At 36.4% G+C, this 23,102-nt stretch overlaps 2 long non-coding RNA genes across 3 annotated transcripts in view; both read left to right on the top strand.

The window, feature by feature from the left end:
• Nucleotides 1-11,664, top strand: part of LOC139589860 (uncharacterized) — a 78,625-nt gene extending 66,961 nt beyond the window's left edge. For both annotated transcript variants that reach the window (XR_011679148.1, XR_011679149.1), the window contains one exon: nucleotides 4,186-11,664. This is a non-coding gene — a long non-coding RNA (uncharacterized lncRNA). The remainder of the gene's footprint in view (nucleotides 1-4,185) is intronic.
• Nucleotides 11,665-12,219: 555 nt separating this feature from the next.
• LOC139589861 (uncharacterized) lies at nucleotides 12,220-22,801 on the top strand. Its single transcript, XR_011679150.1, has 2 exons — nucleotides 12,220-12,348; nucleotides 21,787-22,801. It is a non-coding gene; the product is annotated as an uncharacterized lncRNA (long non-coding RNA).
• Nucleotides 22,802-23,102: the final 301 nt, after the last annotated feature.

A 23,102-nucleotide genomic window follows, 5' to 3' on the forward strand; every position in this document is an offset into this window, starting at 1 on the left:
TAAAAAAGAAATTGATTCCTTTAACAGACTTGCTCAATTAATCCTTTTCTTTCCTCAAGTAAATTGATTTTATTTTCTAAAAGCACGTTGGGTGTAGAAGTTGAAGGACATGAAAAAGTTCAACTTCTGTTGCTCATGCCCAGATTCATCCAAGTCCAGCACATCCTGGACCTGGAAATCAATAGTCCCCCCTTCTTCCTCCTCCATCTTTCCTTCCATCGTTGCTCTCCTTCCCTGTTGCTCTCCTTTCCAAGTGCTCTACAGTCCTGTAACTCTTATCTCCTATTTGCCCATAAAAGTAAAAGCAAATTATTCTTTGAATCTTTCCCAACTTGAAGCTAAGTGATGCTTCAGAATGGTGGATGGGATAAGATTTTAAAAAGCTTTCACCCAAATTAACCTTTAGCCAGTGCTCCAACATAGCAGCTCCAGCCTTCAGAGCACTAAGTCTTGGCCCCATGGAGGCCAGGGTTAGAACTTTGTAATGTTCTATAGGGTCAGTATTTATTCTTGAGTTTATGGCCAAAGAGGTAATATACCAAAACTCTTTTTACCTACACATGCAGAGGATTTCTCAAGCTTTTTTGTAGAAAAACCAAAACAGTGTTTTTTTGATGAACTCCTTCGTATAGCATACGTTATTCATTTCAAGAAACGCAAAAAATTACAGCTTCTGCAAGGGTTTGCAGGCTGCTTTTTACCTAGTTAAGGGTCCTCTGCGAGCCAAGTTGCTTACAAACTCGAGATGAGACATAACAGTAGTGGGAACTTGCTATAGTTCTCCCTGTTTCCCTTTGTGGTCCACCATGAATAATTTTCTAGCTGATGTAAAGCACCTTGCTGGACTGGAGAGGGACATTCAGTGCTTCACTGCTGCAGTTTTGACCAGAGGATCTTTTCTGCAGCTCCCAAAAAATCATTTATTCACAGAAGGGCCAGAAAAGTGAGGGAGTAACTGACAAAACACAGATAATATTACAAAGATGCTCTTGTTGACAGTGTCAGTTCATGCATTTTTTTATTCCTTTTAGCTGAATGCAATGTTGGAGGGTCTCTCGGGCAAGACAGTACCAGTGACATTCAAGGTACTAATTTGGAGGCAATTGCTTTAAAAAACTCAGCCTCTGGGAATTCCTGAAGTTATATTCAGGAAATGGATCCACTGATATTCATAAATGGATCAACACTATCATTTAGACATTTCCAGATGAAGTGAGAGTAAATGTGACTGTAAAGGACAGCTACATTAATTATAATCTGAAGAACAATAGAAACAACTCATGGGGGTGAAAAAGCTGGTACAAGGAGATTAGATTTGAGCTAAATTATGAGACAAAAAGAAAGGAGAAATAAACTCCAAACCCAGTCTGTGATGCATAAAACACTGACCAAGAACATAACACTAAAAATGGTTTGGATTATTACCTCTGATAAATCAAGCTGCTCTTCATGTTTATGAGCCTCAACTCTCTACAGCTTTCATAAAAAATACTGAATAAACTCTACAAGCATACTAGTTTACTATTGTTATTGCAATGTCTCTAAAATGCAACCTACTATTGTTTTTATTACAATTTTAGATCAGAAAAAGTGAAAAGTTTTCACTTTTTTTTATTTGCAGCACCCAGCCTTGTAAGAGATAAGCTACTACAACTCCCAATCTTCATATATATATTAATACATTACAGTTAATAACTATACTGATAAAAATTGTGTTCACAAAGCTAAGGCCTGAATATTAGCACTATTGTGCAGAGAGGGGTCATTCAGAGTTCTCAATAGCCCCTTTCACTGCACCTTAATCCCCACTTAATCCCCTGGCTATTATGAGCCCACAGTTTTCACACATTGCTTTGCCAACATACATCAATCCTGGTCTGTGAAGTATCCCCTGTTACTCCTGTTCCACATCTTTCTTTAGGAGAAAAATATATGTCATTCCTAATGGTACAGTGAAATCTGTAATATGGATAAACTGCACTCAGGGGATCAGAATGAAGCCATTAAAATTATTTTCACTATGGGTCCTGACGCAGAATTGGAACACTGATCTCCAGAGATAAAGGGCATCTAGCTGATTTACCACTTCAGTCCCCACTTTTAACTTTGATTTTATTATTTGTTTGCTCTGTAACTTTCATCTATATTCTAGACCCTCGAGCATTCAGAAGATCTTGGAAACATAACTGTATCAAACATACTGTGTCTGACTGATAGCTCTGAAGTGTTCAGAGCATAGCTTCATTATCCAAAATGGAATTAGCTGACTTTTTGTAGCTCAGATTATATTGGTATGAAATAGGCTATTATACAGCAGGAATACAGCATTTTAAATACTTGTGGAAGGGACACAATGCTTACTACCTTTGTATTGATTTCTCCAAGAAGGAATTATGATCAAAAACTAATTTCAAGCTGGGTTAGGTTTCTCTAAGATTGAATAAAACTTTCTATTAGTTCAATTACTACACACCAAAGAGTGAGATAGCATTCAAAGAATAGCAGCTTTTTCAGAGTGATTTCTAGATCACTGAGATTCTCTTAAGAACAGTTTTTAGGATTTCAAACATGCATTCCAAAAAACCTCAATGCATCACTTTAAAATTATTCCTTTTCTTCTTATAGTTAGCAACTTTGATTTTCATTTCTTCTTGTCAGTGGAATAGTTGGAAGAATACAAATATTTACATGCTTTTCTTTGCATGTCTGTATGGTTTCTTCTACATAAAAATAAAGATATTTTAAACATTTGGAATATCTAAATTAGAGAGGCAATTAAAAGAAAAAATGTGTCATTTTTCATATGGCTGAAGTCTGGCAATGAATTCAATGACTTCACTATATCCTAAAGGGATACTGAGTGTGAAGAACAACACTTCTGGAGACAGGTTTTGAAACATTGCATAAATCATGGTCTCCTGAAACAGTGGATGTAAACTGTTTTGATGGTTCACTGCAAAATCTTTCAGTGGCCATTTGGTATAAGAAATGCTGTTTTCCTCCCTTTCTATTTGTCTTGGATGAAACATGTAAGGACTGAAACATTGATTAGTGATTTGGGAGAACTTGCAAGAAGAAAGCAAAAAGGAGAAAAGGTATAGCAAAGGAACTGCAGTTTCTAACAAACACCTCAAGAGAGAAGCTATGATCCATTTGTCTTTGTAATTTTCCCATCAGTTATTTTCAGATATCTGCCATAGCATGATCTTACTGTCAACAAATATCAGTACATAAAGTATTGCAAGTGGTTATGGGCACAAACCCCTGTAATGACTGGAAGAGTTGCTTCTGGTACAGAAATATTTGGGATAAATTCCAAAATTTTGTGCTTGTAATTGTATCAAAAAAGATGCACTGATTGTAAAATATTTCCTCAATACATTTCTCTTTTGGAAAAAAATAATTAATTCTTCTGAGGCATAGGTATCATACCCAGAGTTTTGATTCCTACTGAAAACAAGGCTACTGCTAGTCAGAACATGCCAATCTTTTATCAATAGCATTTTAATTCCACAGGTTGTAACAAGTCACAGCTCTTTTCCAGTCTTTGGATGAATTAAAATTGCATCTACAAAAAGATAATTATATGCTTCTAAATCCTACAGATGAAAATGCTCATGCTCTTAACTATGCTTAAGATCTTGTTGTTCCCTACAGTTTCCTGCAGAGGGGAAATGCAGAGGCAGGTGCAGATTACCTCTCTGACATCCAGTGAGGACACCTATGGGAATGGTTCAAAGTGTCACCAGTTGACATTCCAACTGCACATAAGGAAGCATTCCTTTACCAAGAGGGTGGTCAAACACAGGATTATAGAGGGGTCATGAGCCTGTCAGTGTTCAAGACATGTGGATGATGCCATTAACAGCACTTTTAACTTTTGGTCAGCCCTGAATTAGTCAGGCAGCTTGATTAGATGATGGCTACAAGTCCCTTTCAACTGAAATAGTCTAGTCTAGGCTGTTCTAGTCTGGTTTAGTCTTTTCTATAGATCTGTTGGAGATGCTTATAATTAATCCATATTTCTTTAAGTATTAAAAACATGTTAATGTGAATGAAATTCTTTATGTATATTACTGACTGAAGTCGTCTAGTTAACTTATATACATAAAAGTTACAGACTCAAGAAGAATCAAAGCAAGTTTTTTATATCACTTGTCAGACAATTCATTCTTTCTTTCCTAGGGACATAAGATGCATCTTCAGCTGGAGAAAACCTGGGTTTTTGTTGTGTTTCTTTGAAGAAAACTTCATGGATGAAAGCTGAACAAGAGGAATAAAAATACTTGAAAAACCCAAGCCAGATAACCTAAAAACATCCCCAACTAATAAAAACATCAGAAAAGCTTCACCCCACAACAAGTCAAGAAACCAAGCGTCAATTTATAAAAATCACTGTGATGGGGGAAAGGCATTGAGCGAGTTAACTGTGAAGCTGTTACTACAGCTCCTTGTGCTATTTCAAGTCTACTTTCTGCACAATTGCCACTACTGAACTGATCCATGGGAAAAGTGAAAACAGGCCAGAAGAGACCACTGCAGAATCTAATTGGATAACCTCTCCACTCAGCATGCAGTTCTGCATTGATATTCTTTGTCACACACCCTTGTGCACTGTTTACTGAAGTGAGAGGAAAGTAGTAATAATCTAAGGACCTGGAAATTTTAGGAGGGACTGCATTTAACATATTTAAGATACTAATTAGGAGTTGTTTGTAATCACAAAAGAATAGTAAAGAATAGTGAGAACAAACCTCTCCCCCAAGCCATCTGTAGTCAATGTAATGTGACATTATGAATTACACATATAAGACACTATGAAAAATTACCTGCTTTTATGACAATTGAATTCACTGACCTTGGAGGTCCTTGTGAGTCTGTCTTTTTGATCACAACAGTTGGAAGGGTGCTCCTGCCTTTGGCCCTTGTCTGAGACAGAAACTCAATTTACCTTCATTACACAATCATCTAACCCTATAATTTTTTTTTCTTTCTTTATTCTTTTTTTCTCCCTCTTTTTTAAAATTTGTGATTTAAAAAATGATTAATAACAATTCCATGGGTTTTTTTCACACAAGATTTTCATGTTTTTCACATCAAAGTAAAATTTAATTTTACTTGAGTCAAGTCTAAACTCACAGAACAAGGAGATTCAGAATCAAATATAAGATATTTCTTCATCCCTGTTTTAACATAGGATATTATGATAATAGGTGGGCACTTCACAAATGTAGAAATTTTGTTGTACAACTGTGCATTTTAACCAAGTTTGAGACACAAAAGTAATACAATATGACAGAAGGGTTTCCCATAATAACTTTGCTATGTCATGTTGGTAGCACAGTAGCAGTTAAGTAAATATGGATGCTTAATGGAGTATACTGCTAGAGCATTGTATATCAAATTAATGGCCCTATTTATAACTTGCATTAAATTTTCCATCATTTTGTCTTAAGACCAGAGGCTATTTTTTTTAACTTGATATGAGGTGCTCTTTTTATCACCTTCCTTCTCTGTACCAAGATTAAGCATCACATTCTGAGCTGGCATAAATTGCTATCACTCTTCAGAAGGCAATGAAGCAATTCAAATTTACACTAACTCAAGATTTGTCCAAATAAAATTAAGATCCTTATTTCTAAAGGGAAATAGGTACACAGTTTCTCTGACTACAGCTAGAGCTGGGAGTGTGAGAACATTTTAGGATTTAGGTAAAGATGACTTATTTACAGCTAGTTTCTGTAATTGGGAAATTTTATTTCCTTGTTAAGGGAAAAAATTCCTGTTGGATCATACAGAGGTTGCCAGGCTGTAAAAGATAGGATACAAGTAATTATAAATAAGCCACTTTTGTACACTGACAGTAAAAATGAAAAGAAAGAAAACCAAAAAGTGACTAGCCAAAAAAAAAAACAAGCACAAAAAGAACACAAAAAAACCCCCAAAGCAACAAAAAAAAAAAAAAACCACACACACACAAATCCTCAGTTTTAAGTTCAAGAATAGAGTCTATTCATGTGCAGTATTCACATTATGTATCAACTGAAAGTGCCATGCCTAGGACAAATGCAATTTAATAATTCATTATATCATACTATGACATTACTATGCAATGTTCTGCATAGTTCCCAACTGCAAAGTTCTAGGCCCCAGCACTGGAAATGCAATGCACTGTCAATGATTGACTCTGTTCCTGAAGTAACAAAAAACACATACAGGAGCAGTTCTGGACCCTTACTTGACTTCATATAGTTTCTCCTTTCACAGAACAACTTTACTAAATAATCAAAATGGGTTTATAAGCCCTGAATGATGGCATGAAATCCCAGAGTCATTTGTCTGCAATCAAACAATGTGACCTTTGCATAAACTTGAAGTCCTGACAGTCACAGAGACTGCAGATCAGTTTACGGCATCACTGCGCTGCAGTAGCAGATGTTTGCAATTGTACTTGTTCCACCACCTCTCTAATGATGTGCAATTGTCTTGGGGGAAAAACGAAAAGCCAACTTAATTTAAGGATCGAAAAAGTGTTTGTTTGAACAAATTAAAAGAAGATAGACAAAGCAGACAGTATGAGATCTCTAAATAAGGCAAACCTTTAGGGATGAATTAGTTTGACTATATCGTTCATTAAGCTCACAGAAAAATAGAGCTGCCAAAAGTACATAATAATATGAATGAGTGTGTCTCCTCAGGTTTTGCTGTTTCATCTCAATCAATATTAACTTAATATTAACTCAACATAAATCTAGCTGTTCCTAAATGTGTTTCAGATTCACTTCTCTGCAATGAAAGATGCCTTCATTTTCTGCTTCACATAGCACAAAGGGATGCATTTGCATCATAGCTTCCTCATTTCACCTCACCTTCCAACACTGTTATTATTTTGGAGGCATCTTATCCTCTTTCCAGTGATTCACAAGCCCATAATTGTGTTCATGGGCCAGAAGGAAAGGAAAATACATCAAGTTAACAGCAATTTTGTTACTGACTTTTAAGAAATGAAAGAAGTGAGGGCAAATGAAAAAAGAAAACCTTCTTAAAATACTTTCATTAGTATTTTTTTAAATTTAATATTTTTGAAAGGTTGTTCCATCAGGAGTTAATTTGCTATATGGTGTGGTAAAACATCTCTTTATAGAGTTATATTTTGAAATAATTTAAATGTAGTGCTTTTAGAGTTGTACTTCATTTCCCCCCTTTCCTCCTTACTTCCCTCTACTCTCTGTTATATGAGGGCTGTTTGGGAAGCAGATTAATAACTTAATGCATCCTCATAATTTGACCTCTTGTCAAGGTGTAACCCAGCATTTGTTGGTATCAATGTTAAAAAAAAAAAGACTTTTTAAACATAGATGTTACTTTTTCACAAAGTCTTAGAACCACAGCAGAAACAAAGTCAATTAACAGAAGAGAACATTGAAAAAAATCTATTTTTCAAGCCTCACAGATCCAAGAGCTTCTTTACCTTCTCTTTACTGTGGAGCAGAAACCTGCAAAGTAGCAGATGCTGTAAATTGCACACAGTAGCATTTAACCTGCTTGGGTTTCTGAGTACTGGGAATTCCACATGAATCTTTCCAGTATTCAGAAATATTTCCTTCTTTCCTTCTGCAATTCCTTGCATAGGAATTTTCTGTAAACTTTTTGTTTTGTTTTTTATATATACAAAAAAGTCAAGCCAATGTTTAAGGAAGGAAAGGTGTTAAGATTTTCAAATCCAAAAATTGTTGGCAGACTTTCTGAGCTTGTACCTCAAATATGAGACGTCCTTGTACCAAGTGGTCTGCGTAACTCCTTCCCACCCCCACCTCCAAGAAATGAATATACTCAACAGTGTGTGTGCACACACACACACAGACACACACTCACATGCAAATCTATAATGTTTCAATTATCATTCTTTACATCTCTTTTAGATGTTGTGTTCCAGGTAGAAAAAGCTATGAAACAGTAGTCCAGCTAGGCCCCCTCCAGACACTGAATTAGCATCAGGCCACCAAGAAAAAAACATCATCTCCTCTGTTTCACTTGCACGTCTCTACAATAACTACATCACTCCTTCAAAAGACGCTTTTATGCTAAATACATTTGATAAATGAGCAAAAAATTTGAATAACTTAACATGCCTCAGAACATAATGTTGGCGATGGAATAGCCTCCTGGAACAGCAGACACTGACAGAAAATGCCACAGTTATACCAGGAAGTGGACTTCACAGTCTAAAATGAAGGGGAAAAGTCTATAATGTCATTGCCATTCTAACCAGGGAAAGGGAAAATGGTAAGATGGGACTTTTTCCTAGCTGTAAATCTGTAAAATGGGGTCTGATTCTGACATATTATTGGCTTAACAAAAGTTGACTTAACCATAGTATATTATAACATAACAAGCAAATCACACAAATCAGTCTAGCTAAAATTTTTCATTACTAGTAGATGCACAGAAGTCTCTTACCAATGGGCTTACTGGGATCCTTGAAACACTTACAGCACAGTGCTTAAGACCCAGGGTAAACATTTCTTGCACTTTAGCTTATTTACAAAAACAGCCTTCTCCAATAATAAGTCATAAAGGACATCAGTTTCTTCTTTCAGTGGCAAAACAGAGTCCATCTTCCAGTAACACATAATTCAATATATTGATGAAGCTGATCCAATGTATTTGATTTTTCACCTGTGCCAAACTTGAACATTTATAAAGCAAGCCTATGGTTGCAAGAAAGGACACCACATTCTCATTTGTCTTTAGCCTGTTTGAACATTTGGGTGTTTTACTGATTTCATTAATAGCCCAGCATTTCCTCACAATGTACATAGTGTGTGTGTTAAGGTACTAAACCCCTACAATGCATGTCTGACTGAACATGTGAATTAACTCTTTGATGGCATGTTAAGCAGGACTGGTCAGAGAATAAAGTTTTCTATGACATTTACACCTCTAGTGTACTACCAGACATATCAATAAGAAAAGAAGGCCTCACAGCTGCATGGAATGCTGTTGTTCTTGATGGGTATTTAACTTTCTTCATATTTAAGGGCAACAAATCACTCAAAATCCATATTCTTATCAGACTGATCTAATCTCAGCAATTCAGACTTGTGGATACTGATATGCAAAAAGGGAAAAAAAAATCCTCTTTTGGCTCAAGGTGCTCATCTACCATCTGGAACAGCTTCACCAGTCTCATCCATTATGTAAATGAGATGTAGTATTCGTTATGTTTCATCTACTGATACTAATACATTAATGTGGATCTTACAGCTTAAACCCCTGAGAAGGAATTGGCTTCACATCACTCACTGACTCGAGATCACATCTCATTACTTTTATTGGCCCTATGGCATTTAAAGCCACTTGATTTTTAATAAAGCAGACTTCTGTGATGTCAGTAAAATGGTAGCTGCCCCTTTCATTTCCTTATCTTTCCTTTTCTCTTCACAAGAGATTATAGTATTTCAGACTATTGCATATCTTATTTGTTCTATGAAACTAGTTTCTTCATTTACCTTCATTTACCTTTTTACTGTTTTAAAATAAAATAGATGAAAAGTTTTTTTTTCTCTATCCTTAGGATAAAAAGGGAGTGAAAAGGAGGTGAAAGTGTCTGGGAAATTGTTAACAGAATTAGTAAGGAGATATAGACTGGAGCTGAAAACCAGTTCTGCTCAACGTTTCATTTGTCTTTGATTTTTGATATGTTAAATGAGACAAATTCAATCTGGTAATGTGATACCTGTGTCAACAGCCCTTAGTCACTCAAGTGAGTAAGCTGAAATCAATGTGTAAATAAGCATTATGGCTGTGTCCTTGAAAGACACAGTTTGAAATTGTTGCCAACGCAGTCAGTCATATTTATAGCTACGAAGCACCATCCAGGATTGAGCCCTGACAGAATAGAACAGCACCCTTTGATGGAAACAGTAAGCATATTCCATTCCAGTGCCATTTACCTTTTAAATGAATACTCACTACATGCCAGGGATTTAACGTGCTTGCTCAATATTCCAAATCACTATAGTGTAAAAGAGGAAAGAAAAGTATGAAGTGCAATTAAAATCTGTCATTTAGCATGGATAATTTAAATATGATTCCTCTGTATTAAAAGACTGCTTGCCAAAATCTGGGTGGAAATGAACTTTAAATGCTATATGAGCTTTCACTGAGCTTTATGAAGAGAACTATCTGACTAGAAAATATAACCAAATTGGTTTTTTAAGTTATGGAAATGCATTGCAATAAGTAAAAGTAAAAGTAAAAGTAAAAGTAAAAGTAAAAGTAAAAGTAAAAGTAAAAGTAGTAGAAGATGCAGTTGCATTGAATGAGGCAAACACGTACATTAACAATAAATAATTTCAAAACTCTATTTTTTTCCTACTCAGTCCTTCACTACTTAATCAAACCCAAGGTCTCCAGCAGGACTGTTTAAATGAGAAAAGACAGCCATGTGAGATTCTAGAAACTCTTCCTTTGAAGATTGTGGGTTTGATAGAACAGAACAGTTCATGGTTTTTAGCATTACATGAGGATGCACCATTACATGTATTTAATAAAAATACACAAATAGCTTTCAAGGTGAAGGAATTAGTTGGATCTCAGTTTTTCCATGTTGAGGTTTGTTCATCAGATCATAAATTATAAGATGTAATAATATATATTTTGGTATTGAGACGGATATAGCCACATTATTTTTTCTCTTTTGGATTATTCTTCCATTTTCTATGCTTACAATCTTGAAAGAAATCAAAATATTTTGCCTAATAATTGAATTGAGAAAAAAATACTTTTTTTGCATTTTCCATTTTATAATTAACAATAGTAGCAGACATTAATTTTCATTTGAAGTTTAAAATCAAAATGACAATGATAGATAGAAATTATGTTTCTGAAGGAATTATCTCCCTTCACATCATAGAAGAACAAATTCTCTTCCCTGATATCAGGAGCTGTAAACAAACTACATTATACTATTCTGTAGGACTACCTTTCATATGTCCTATAACAGATTTAAGGATGATTTAATATTGTAATTTTTTTCATATTCAACACAACCATTTTTTTTACTATAGGAAACATGCTTTAGTTTAGGAGGGATAAGGAGATGTTAGTAAATGGTATCTTTTCCTATTTTGTAAAGGAAGGTTTTCTTAAATTATAGGTGTGCCAATCTTCATCTGCTTTTTCACATTTCTGCTGCAGTTTTTTTCCATGCTTTTTGAATTCAGTTACAGGGATGCAATTTAGCTTTTGTTCTTTACTCCACATATCCTATTTGAAAATTATTTGTGTGGTAGTATATGATGTGCACTTTCCACCTTCAGCAGTACCCAATTATAAACACTGTTCATCTCCAACTGAGAGCTGGAGACTTTTGAACAAATTATGATGTAACACTGTTATCAAATAAGCTTGTTAAATTTAAAGCAGAATTGGGTTCAGAGTTTTGCAAGGGAAAAATAATGCTAGTTTTGTTGCTTCTGCTTCCTATATTGCTATTCACTAATGCTAAATGTAAGGTATGATAAGTCACCACTACCAATTAACTGTTTAATTAGAATTGCAAAGATATCTTATAATTGTGCTCTTATTTCAATCAGCTGCAAAAGTCTGCTACAGATCTAAATAAAACAAAAATAAAGTAAAGCCAAATAATTTGAAATACATTCTTTGAAGCTGTCATGTTGGAGTTAAAATATACTGATTAATTCTTGACTGGAATGTTTTACAGAACAATACAAGCATGGAAACAGATTATCAAACATCATGGCACAGCTGGAAAGAAGCAGGCTAGTAACACACTGGTTTCAAAACAGGCTAATTTGATCAGAACTAACTAATAGCTTTGAATTTCTGCAGCAAGGGCAATTTGCAAAGTCAGAATGATCTCACTGAATTCAAGCTTGTATTGTACTTGTTCACAAAGAGACACATTCACTAACTCAGATACTGCTTGTAAATGAGGAATAGAATCCACATATTTGAGACCTGGGACATTATTTTAGTTTTGTAAAAGGAGTTAGATTTCCATTCTGCAACATACTGTAAAAGATTGCACCCATGGCAATAAATATAGTGAACACAGGAAATTAAACCTTCATTTTTTATATCTCAATTTTGTATATCTCCCTGTTTTCCATCTGCTCACAGTGCAGGATGGGCTATTTTGGTCTATATTAATAGAGGACTGAGTATCAGCATGCTCCTAATCTTGAGCATTCTCCATGCCAAAATGTAGTTTTTCTCCAAGCACTGTGGGTACTGAACAAGTCTAGCCTTGAGAATGGGCTTAGAATTGTGCTCAAAAGCCTGGAATGCAATCAGAGGTGGGCTGCTTTGGTTCCACAGGTAAGTGAATTAGTATATATAATTTCTGGTGTTTATCTATTCTTTTTGTTCTGTCAGGTTATAAACATTACCCTGCAATGAGCCATGTGTGAGGGACTGCATATCTGTGCTTATCAGTGTTAACAGATTTGAATGAAGAAGGAAAATTTTTCAACTCTGGTTACAGACAGGAGTTCTTTGTCTATGTAAGGAGGATTAATGAAAGATAATGTTACAGCAGGAACATGAAAGAGCTTGGCAATTCTAAAACAGGCTTAAAATTTTAGAGAAATTCAGATTCTGTTTCTATATGCACAATCATGGTATGACCGTTCAATTAAATAGAAAAAGTGAAATCAGATTATAAAAATCTCTGAATCATTGTTCTGAATTACTGTTTCTGTCTAAAGAAAGGGAAGATAGTGAAAATGGTCTGTGAAAGAAGCAAATCCTGAAGAATGTCTTAACCTCTGCTTGCAAGCTGAGGAGATGAGTTTCCAATGAAACAAGGCTGCCTGACTGCAGAGCAAATTAGGGGCAGATACTGAAAAACTCTCTGAGCACACACGCTGAAGAAACCTCCCTGAAATTCATACTGAAGCATTACTGGATAGATGGGACAAGGCAGATTCTGTGTATGTCAGTCAGCTCAGAACAGTGCTGTACCAAAGCCCAGTGTGTGATAAATGTGAAAAAGGGTCTCTACTCTCTCAGAAGATGGGTCTCTATCTTGTTTTGTGCCCTCATCTTGCTTTTCTATCTTAAGTACAGATCCTTAATGAGGTTGACATATGTTACATTTGCTGCACTTACTCCTAGTAACAATTTTTAAATTTTTTTTGGTCTTTTTCCAACAAACAAATTTTAAAGAAATTACTGGGAAACAGCTAATGGCTCATGGAGCAGAACTTTTATGCAGGGAAGGGAAGAGCTGCCTTTTCTTTCCAATGAAAACAGCCATTCAAAGTCATTTGTCCAAGAATCATCTGGGACTGGTAAGTCTCTTATTACAAAAACACAGATGTTGGGGCTGGAAATTAATTTACTGGCTTTGTTTGTCACCTTCTGGAATGGAATTAAGCCAGTGCCCTGAAGACTGCTCTCTGAAAAGACTAGTCTGTTTTCTGTTTTGCTGGTTTGTTCTTCCCTCTTCAACATCCACACAGTGTGAAAATGAAATACATCCTCCCTGCTTCTGTAATGCTGAAACCCACTGGTGCTCTTGCTTTCAGAGAGCAGGAGGAGGCAAAGATCTGGGTCTGTAGAAATCTTTGGCATCCCAGTTTACTTGGTGATACCTTTTGTTCAAACAAAGCCATGTACTGAATACAAAGGCAATTTCCAAATGTCTGCAGCCTGTTAATCAGCATCAGTACACATCACAGCAGTTTCAGCAAATTGTTTATTTCGGTACATGACTCATTGCTGCAGGTGAGCAGTGCCTGAGAATGGACTGACAGGATTGCCCCGAGACAGAGAGTTGCACAGAATGCCCCTATTTTGAAAACACTTCATTCTCATTCTCTTTCTTTGCAAACAGTTCTAAATTGAAGATTATCAACTGTGTAAAATCCAGACAGGGAATTTCAAGCTGCTGACACTGTGGCATTGAATATACAGAGCTCAGCAGCAAGACGCCAGCAGCAATCTGAAATAACCTTCACTAGACCCCCCATCTAATAACTACAGATTCAGAATGTCATTGGATGTGCAGCCTCACAAGGTTATTGAATAACAATCCTATTTCTGCTAATAGTAGTTGCTCCTGGTTCTCTTATAATTAGTCACTGTGGAGGTTTTATAAAGGGTATTGAATTGAAAGTTACCACTGTGACTGAAAATACACATACACACACATAGAGCAGAGAGAATTATTCTTCTACCACTCATTAACAATAGTCACAGCTACCTCTGGCACTTTCTGTGTACACTGAGGGTCTTTTATGCTCTGCATCCTCTGAGTGATTATTGTTCTGGGAGAGGCTGGGACCTGAACATCTGCAGCTCCCCCACAGCCTGCGAAGTCACTTCCCTCTGCATGACCTGCAATGGTCACCTAACTGAAACAGAACAGATACTCCTGGTTCTAGCAGGGAGAACAAGAAATCTTTCCTCCAGCAGACAACATGACTGTGCTTCCTTCTCTGGGTGACTGAGCCTGATGTCTCTACAGTGTAAACTGCAAATGTCTGGAAAGCACAGAGAATCTCCTTAATCAGGGATGATCTTTATAATTTGTGCTGTTTAAAATAAAAGTTTCCCAACTTTGCTGGGTGATTCAACAACAATGTGGTCAGCAGGCTGGCATGGCATCAGATTGGTGCCATGAACATCAATCTGTTCCAGACTTCCCCCTAAAGGTCAAAGGAATGAGGCGTGAATAGATAAACAGGCTCATCAATAATAATATCTTTTATTTTCCAGACTGATGAGCTGTAAGTTAGATTGTTAGCACATTGTGATGTGTGGATGCTGGCAGGTTTTAATACCCATAAAGACAGCTGTATCTGCAACATGGGAAACCTAAATTTTAGTGTAAATATTTGAGGGATGAATACTGAAATGACAGATTCCATAGTGCTTCCACCACAATAAGCACTGAATGCCCTAACCAAACTAGCACAAACTGGGTTTCTGTCCCAGCTGGTCTTTTATTTCACTGCTGAAGAAAAGTAGAACCCAGTTCTGGTGCTCTGCAGAAACCTGACAAAAAAGGTGTTGTCTGGGGAGAGTGCATGTGTGTGTGCAATGCTACAATAACGAGTGGTCTGCACAATCTTGGGGGTATGTGCTTGCTTTGAATGCTCAGATCTATGCAAACACATCAGCATCCTACTGCCACTGCCCTTGACTTCATCAGTGACTGCATCATTTGCATTTTAACAGAGGTTCACAGCAGAGTTTGCCTAAGCAGCACATTTTTGAAAATGAGTTAAATTACTCACTTTTAAATGAGTTAAAATACTCACTTTTCTTGGTTATTCCAAAGTCTCAGAGAGAGCCATAAAGTAAGATTTCTGGATGAACATCAGGAAACACACAAGTTCTTTTTTTCCAGTCATGTAAGGCTCAGTGCTTTCAATATTTTCTGTTTGCAGGGCTCTGTGTTGTGTGAATAACCACAAAGCTATCCAAACACAAGCAATCATTGCTCTGTAATAATATAATTTGTTTTCTAAAACAATTAGAAAGCTAACTCAAGCTTCTTTTCCTATAGTATTTCATTTTGAACAAGATTTCTTCCCTAAACCACAGAAATTCAAGTATTTGTATATTCTTCAAATTTCTCAGCTCATATTTTTCTAAAATAAACAAATATATTTATAAATCTTACATGAAAAATCTCTTAAAGCCACTTTTACAACCTAAATATTTCTGTCACTTAAGACCCAAATTTCTTTTCTCATTTTCTCATCTACATTTTCACTTCAAAGGCTGTTGTTTTGTATTCAGCACCAGCATGCTCACCTATTGTTTCCCCTATCACTCTGCTATCAGGGGTTCTGCAGGTAGCTGCAGGTAGACAGCTATTACTGTGGCCCAAGAGAAAATGAAGTCAGCACAGTTACATGTGCTTTTTCTGTGACTGCCATGCGTGATATCATCCTAATCAGTTATCATTCAGTGGTCCTCTCACCTCGTCTCCAGGCTTGATTTAAGACACATTTTGAAAGCGCAAAATCAGCGGCTGTGACATTCTGTTCTTTATCTATTCCAGTACAGAAATAATTTTAAAAGTTACATATTGCTGAGGCTACCTGTGATTCATTAAGTTAATGTTCTGCTCCTGGCAAATGACCTGTGCTCTATGAAAGGATGTAAAACGAGAGGAAGTTAGACTTGAAAATTTATTTCTTTTTTAAGTGATACTGGAAAGATAAAATTTGTGAATGAAATGTGAGGAAAACTTATTGCTGATATGTAACAGTACTATGTTATTCAAAACATTTCTTCTTTGTATTTAATCTCCTTAGACAAAGTGTCAAGATTTTTTCATCTTTCTTATACTCCTTTTTTTTTTTGGTAATTTTTTTTTTCACTGATATTGATATTACAGTCTCCTGATATACCAATATGTAGATTTAAATACAGTATTAAATTTAAATAAAAATGGAAAGCTCTTTTAAACTAGTAAAGATTTCTGAAATGGAGCATAGAGAATTTACAATGTTGACATAGAAACTTCAGATATTTTTTTTCCCATTTTTTGATGAAAGAGTCAATAATTATTTCTCCAAGAATCTTTTCTTTTAGAAGGCTTTAGAATGAGTGCTACAGAACACAATTTTTCTAAGTTTTCAAATAACAAAATTTTGGCTTCAACATATGCAAGTAAAGAAATGAAAAATAAGGCCTTTTAGAGAAAAAAAAAGATGATTAATAAACTACCCTGTACTATCACGTTTTATTCTAATATCACTTAATAAAGAAACATGTCAACAGGGAGTTTATCCTTCTGAAAAAAAAAGCAAAGAAAAACCATACACCCCCCCTGACCTTGTGGCTAAAAAAGCAACAGATTTTCTGATGAACTGGGTTGCATCTGCAGAAAATTGAACATCTTAACGAAGAAAAAAGATATATTCCTCACAGCAAGAAAAGCTGGAAAGTAAGAGGTGTTTACCTCTTACTTTCATTTTACCTCTTATTGTTATTTATTTTACAGTTTACCTCCTACTGTTATTTATTTTACAGTTTACTTCTTACTGTTATTTATTTTACAGCTCATTTGATCCGGCTTCCAGCCCAAAGGTAAAACCCAAATTGTGGCCCATAAGGAGAGTCCTCCTTTGCAATGTACCAGGAATTCCAGGGCCTAATTTCCTCTTCTTATCACAGAAAATTCTAGCACCCCAAACATATCTGAGAGAAGAATGATCAAAACCTCACAGTCCGTGTTCCCAGGCAATGTAGGCTGGAAGATGGACAAGGGAGCCTCCTCTTCACCCTTGCTGCTGCCAGGGCCCTGGGGGTACCCAGGAGTCCTGACTGCCCTTGCCAGGGACCCAGGAGCCCCCAGCCCCTCTGTCCCTTCCCCAGGGCTCCATTTCAGCCTCAGCAGATGATGGTCAGCAATGTCTCAGGGGAGAGCTGGCCTCAGCTGGATGCTGGCTCTCAGTTTGGGTGAGACTATATCAGCTGGGAAACACGAGGAACGGGAATGGCCCAACGTGCTGGACCTTGAACTGTGAGCTTTGCCTTCAGGCCCAGTGAAGGGGCTTCAGGCTGCTCCATTCAGCAGTGTAACATTGGCCTCAGGACACTCAGGGACTGCTTCTCTTGGAATATTTCTTTAGGGCACTAAAGGAAGTGAAGAGTGAATACTATGAGTATGTGGCACTCATTGTCATCAGGGCATAATGACTTTCAAGACAACAGTGAAACACCTCACAAACCTCAGGTGTGAGGTACCACTTCTGGGCCAGAGCATTAGCTTAATGAAATAAATGCCTCTTGCTGTTTAGAATTCATCAGACATGAAGATTTCCCAATGTCATTTTTGGCGCAGTGGTCAATATGCTGTTCTGTAGTCTCTCATGTACACTCCAGGTTGCAGTACTGGGCTGTATGCAAGGTGGCAACCAAAGAGCACCACAGGTTATTGCTTTGTCATGGAATTGGTCCATCAGAAACATTTATGAGAAGCCACAGACCTACTATGGACAAGAGAGACTAAAAGAAAGAAAAAATGCATTTCTGGTATTTCATAGTTACTCTTATCAAATGCCCTTCCAAATTTGTATCAAAAGCAAACAACTTCTGCTGAGATGCTCCCTGGAAAACACTTCAGAAACGAGCACAGTTTGCACATTTTAAAACAAAGTACAACTTTGTAGGAGTTTGTCTATTAAGTGCTTGTCACTATCAAGTGCTTGTCACCATTCTCCTACAAAACCACTTCTCTAATCATTATAATATGAGAAAGCTGGTATTTTAGAATGCAGCACTGCAGAGAGACAAAGGCTGGATGTACTTAACTCACCAACATGATTTATTTTACTATTATTCTGCATTTGTTGACAATTAATCCTAAACTAGGTGATGTTTGCTACAGTTCTAAACTTACAGAAATCAATGTGATTTCACAGTATTTGCTTGCCTCAAAACTTCAGAGTAGTTTTGCTGTTTGTTCCAAGATATGTCTGCTACATTTGGGTAAAGAGGACATAGAGAAAATGTCTATACGACAGATTTTTAATTACTTCATCTTTTCAGCCATGCAAATAAAAAATAGGTACTGATGTAAATAACATTTTCATATATTTACTATAAATTTGGTGCCTGCTATCCATTTTCCACTTTTCTCCTCAACCTTTACAAAATTTAGACCCTGTTTTATATATTTCATCTGGCAGTTACAAATAGAGAAAGGTAGAAAACATGAGGTAAAAAGTAGGGGTGTACTTCAACACACTGCAACATGTTCTGGGAAAAAAAAAAGAAATTTCAATAATGTTTTAAGAAATCTCACAGAAAAAAAAAAGGCTTAAATAGTAGAAACATTTCTGAGAGCACAGTTTCACGGCCCCAAGACCCAGAATAATCTTGACAAATACTCTCTGTTTAACTATACTTTTTTACTTAAGCAAATTACTAGATTCTTGTAAGCAATCAGAAAAAATGGCACTTCTAGAGTTTGAAATGACCTTTGGAATCACTTTGTGCAAGGCTGTTAATCCATTGTTGGCTGATGAAGGTGTGTTAAATGAGGTGCATTACTCACAGTCCTTTCTGCCAGACTAGTAGGCTGCTTGGTTTAGCCTCACAGATTCCCTGCATTGGATATGGGCCTAAAAACTCCTTTTAAGCACTTCTTTTCATACTACATTTTCTAATTTCTTTGTTCAATAAAGAATTCAGAGCTGAGATTTGCTGCATTGTGATCTGTGCTTCATGTCATATTATTTAAGCCAGCTCTCAGTTCCTTTCTTGGCTCTGAGTAAGAAATGTAGAATATGTTTACCCACAGACACAGTTTGTCATACTGAGTTCATAAAATGGTTTTCAATGCCATTCTGGGGACATATGTAGTCACTTAGTTATTTATCCTCTCTTACCAAGGTAAGAACTGATAGGGACATGCTTAGCTGAGGACTTTCACAATGTCTGTTGTTCTTGTTTAAGACTAGTCTAACTTTTTTATGACCTCTAGCAGAAGGAACTGCTTTTGATTCTTTAAATCTCTGAACTGTTGTTTAACTACTCCATTTCTGACCTAGTAAATTGAAAAGCATTTGAGATTTACACTTAGATTAGCACAGATGTTAATTCATCATAACTTTTTTACAAGGGGTCTGTGAAAATTATGTTTTGGGAAGATTTTTCAAAGATTAAAATTAGATAATACTATAGTGAAATCTACAGTTGGAGGCAGTAAACAACACATTTAAAATGAAGCTAAGTATGTATGACTGAATCATATTCTATTTTTGCCTTACAGTAAATACAGAAATAAAGGTAAATACAGAAATAAAGGTAAATACAGTAATTCAGATTAGGGAGGCAAGTGGATTAAAATGAGTGTATTCTCCTTCAGTCTCACAACACAGTCCCTGGCACATAAAGAGAATTAAGGAGTGCCAAACTTTCTGTCATTGTGTAAATCACTTTGAGGGAATTAATTTCCTTGAACTTCAGACAAACTGCATAGCTCTTAAAAGGCTAAAGTAGTCATTCAAGCACCTTTAATAGGGGATAAAAATGACCATGTTCAATGGTAATTACCCATTTTCAAAGCCAGGTATGCAATGCTGTGGTTTTGCAATCAGTTTAAACCAGATTAAATTGTCAGGGTTCTGATTCTCCCTTGTGTCAGCACAAGCATTTACCTTCTGGTTAAAACTAAACAGCGGATTTTTTGCTATGTTAGTTTTAAGCAAGATCAATTCACCGACCTGGTTCACTGTGCAGGCAGACAAAGCTTTCCCAGGAGGGAAGAGATGGCAGGGAGGTGAAAGGGGGGTGATAGAAGCACTTCTCTGGGCATCAGTGCCAGATGCTGCTTCTGCGAATTGATTGTGAAGTCAGAGCATTAGAGGCAAAGGGTTGCTGCCTCTGTTCATTACAGATGGGACCTCCCTGGCTGACCTGGGCTACAGGGCAGTAGAAAACACCCTAAAGATACATGTGTAGAGTAGCTGAAAAGACTAACTTGAAGGAATTAAACTTTTCATGTAAAATATATATTTCTTGATGAAATGGAAAAGCATTTTCTTTTTTCTTTTAATCTTAGAACACTTCCAAGCATTCTGTGTGCATAAAACTAAAGAGGGTAGTTTTTTACAGAACAAAACAAATTCATTTTCAGAGTACTACATGAACACGTATTGTACTTATATTTTAATTTAACTAGGCACAGGGGAACTAAATACACAGTATAAGTCGAATAGAAATATGGGAGAACTAGACCCACAATATATCTTGACTACAGTTTCTATCAAAGGCTGAAGTCCTTTGGGATTCATATGGATTGATAAAAAAATTAAAAAGGAAAAAAACAATAAACTCTAATGGAAACCATGCTTCTGTTCTGTTGCCAGAAGGGGTTATAATATTCTTAGTACTACATATCTCTCAGAATGAAAAGTGGGCATAAAAAAAAAGGGGAAGATGTAGCACAAGGGGAGGAAAACTAACTTACATGTGGTTTTGTATCTTACAGTGTTAATGATTTGAAGAGGGTCATTTGATGAGACAAATAGGTCTTTCATCTTTTAGCCCACCAAAAAGTGAAAAAAAAATCAGACCAGTGGCACAATTTTTTTTGGAAGAGAGTAACAGAGTAGAAGCTTCCACATACTTTTGAAATGGCATTTAAAGGCATTTTCCAGACATAGAGGATGGTGTTTGTGAGACTGACTTGCTTCTCTGCCCTCTAAAGACTTGGCAGTAAATTTCCTCTGTCCATGACAAATAGTCTACCCTTTAGTACAGTAGACCTAATCCAGACCCAGGGACAGAATTTCTCCACTGTTTAAGGGGCTGATGACTAAGTTCTGCAGGAGCCTTTGGCTTCAGAAGTCTTTTCTGTTGCTGAATTTTGTTATTGTTTGTAATTTAGCTACAATTTAAGGACTAAATCTGCTATGAGAAACTCCTGTCCTATGCATGGAATTATGGTTTCCATGGAACACTGTCTTCAATATACCAGATCTCTAGTGAAAATCAAAGTTTGCTAGACATGTAAAACTCAAAATTTTCTGAGCTCATATCTTAAATTTATCTGGGAGGTATAGATAAAGCAGTTAGTTGGGCTAGCAGAAAGGCACTGAAAGACTCAACAGTAGAGACAGTAGTGTTCTTTTCCTGATTAGAACCTAATTTTTGGGTTATTCTAAATCAGAGCTTCAGGTGGCTGTCAGATACGAGGTTCGTTGAACTAGCTCGGATAAGATCTGAATTAATTTGTCTATTTAGTCCCTTTGCCCCATGCTGAAGTTGATCCTCCTCTGGTTGTAGGTACCAACATTCTCCATGGTCTGTGGCTCTGCCCCTCTGCTCTGCTCTGGTGAGACCCCACCTGCAGGGCTGCATCAGCTCTGGGGTGCCCAGCACAGGAAGGACGTGGAGATGTTGGAGCGAGTCCAGAGGAGGCCAACAAGATGATCAGAGGGATGGAGCACCTCTCCTATGAGGACAGGCTGAGAGAATTGGGACTGCTCAGCCTGGAACAAAGAAGGACTTGGGGTGATCTAATTGTGGCCTTCCAATGCCTGAAGGGAACTTACAGGGCAACTGGGGCAAGACTGTCTACAAGAGCATGTAGTGACAGGACAAGAGGGAATGAGTTCAACTTGAAGGACAATATGACTGAAAAGATCACTCCTGCTGCTTTTTGCATCCCTCACCCCTGCCCTGAACAATTTTCATTAGACAGGAGTGATACCACAACTGTTTTTGATTGCAATTTTACATTATGCTCTCTACATAAATGCAAAAGTATAGAGGATATCAAGTGGCAATGAAAATTCATATTTGTTGAGCTGAATGAGAAATGATGAAGAAATACTGAAATACTCTCTTTTAAAAAGTAGCTGGAGCAATGACTGGAAAAAGGGACCGTGTACATTCAAAATTTTATACTCTGATTAATTATCTTACAAGAGGAAGAAAACAACCATTATCATGGTAAAATAAGATATTATTCAGTGGGAAATTATATCAACAGAAGCTTAATGAAAAAGAAAAGAAAGCTTTTGTGCGGTCTTTGGCATGAAAAGAAATCAAAATCTGGATCAAGTTATAGTTGATATAAACAATAGAATCTGAGGTTTTTATGACATCATTTATGGAATTTTAATTAGTACAGAGGCTCATGAAGCTGTCAGACTACAGAGACTGATGCAGAAAATTAGGAGTATGGAACTGCAATGCATACAACTCTGTTTTATGTCATTTATTTTGAATGCTATGACTTTCCTTTATATGTCAAAATAATACTATAAAATTAATGTTTCATTGCTTCTATTGATAATCTTTCTTTTCACAATGGTGCTTTGGTTTCCTAAATGTTAATTTAGAGTGCAATGTGTCCAATACAAAAAAGAAAAATATATTTTAAAATTGTTGAATTATCTAATGTTATTAGATTTAAAAAAAAAATATTATTGTAAACTGATATTGTGCAATTTTTTTTACCCTACAGAAACATTTTGCACTTTTAAGGATTTTCAATGTCTGAAAGACACTAAGATAGCCGCTGTGACTTTAAAAAGCAGGCGGAAAATAACTCAAAAAAGTCAGATCCAACTCTCATTTATGTTAATGTGAACTGA

Source organism: Agelaius tricolor, unplaced genomic scaffold, assembly GCF_023055355.1.
Source record: "Agelaius tricolor isolate 1412-34295 unplaced genomic scaffold, bAgeTri1.0.p SCAF_5, whole genome shotgun sequence".
NCBI lineage: Eukaryota > Metazoa > Chordata > Aves > Passeriformes > Icteridae > Agelaius > Agelaius tricolor.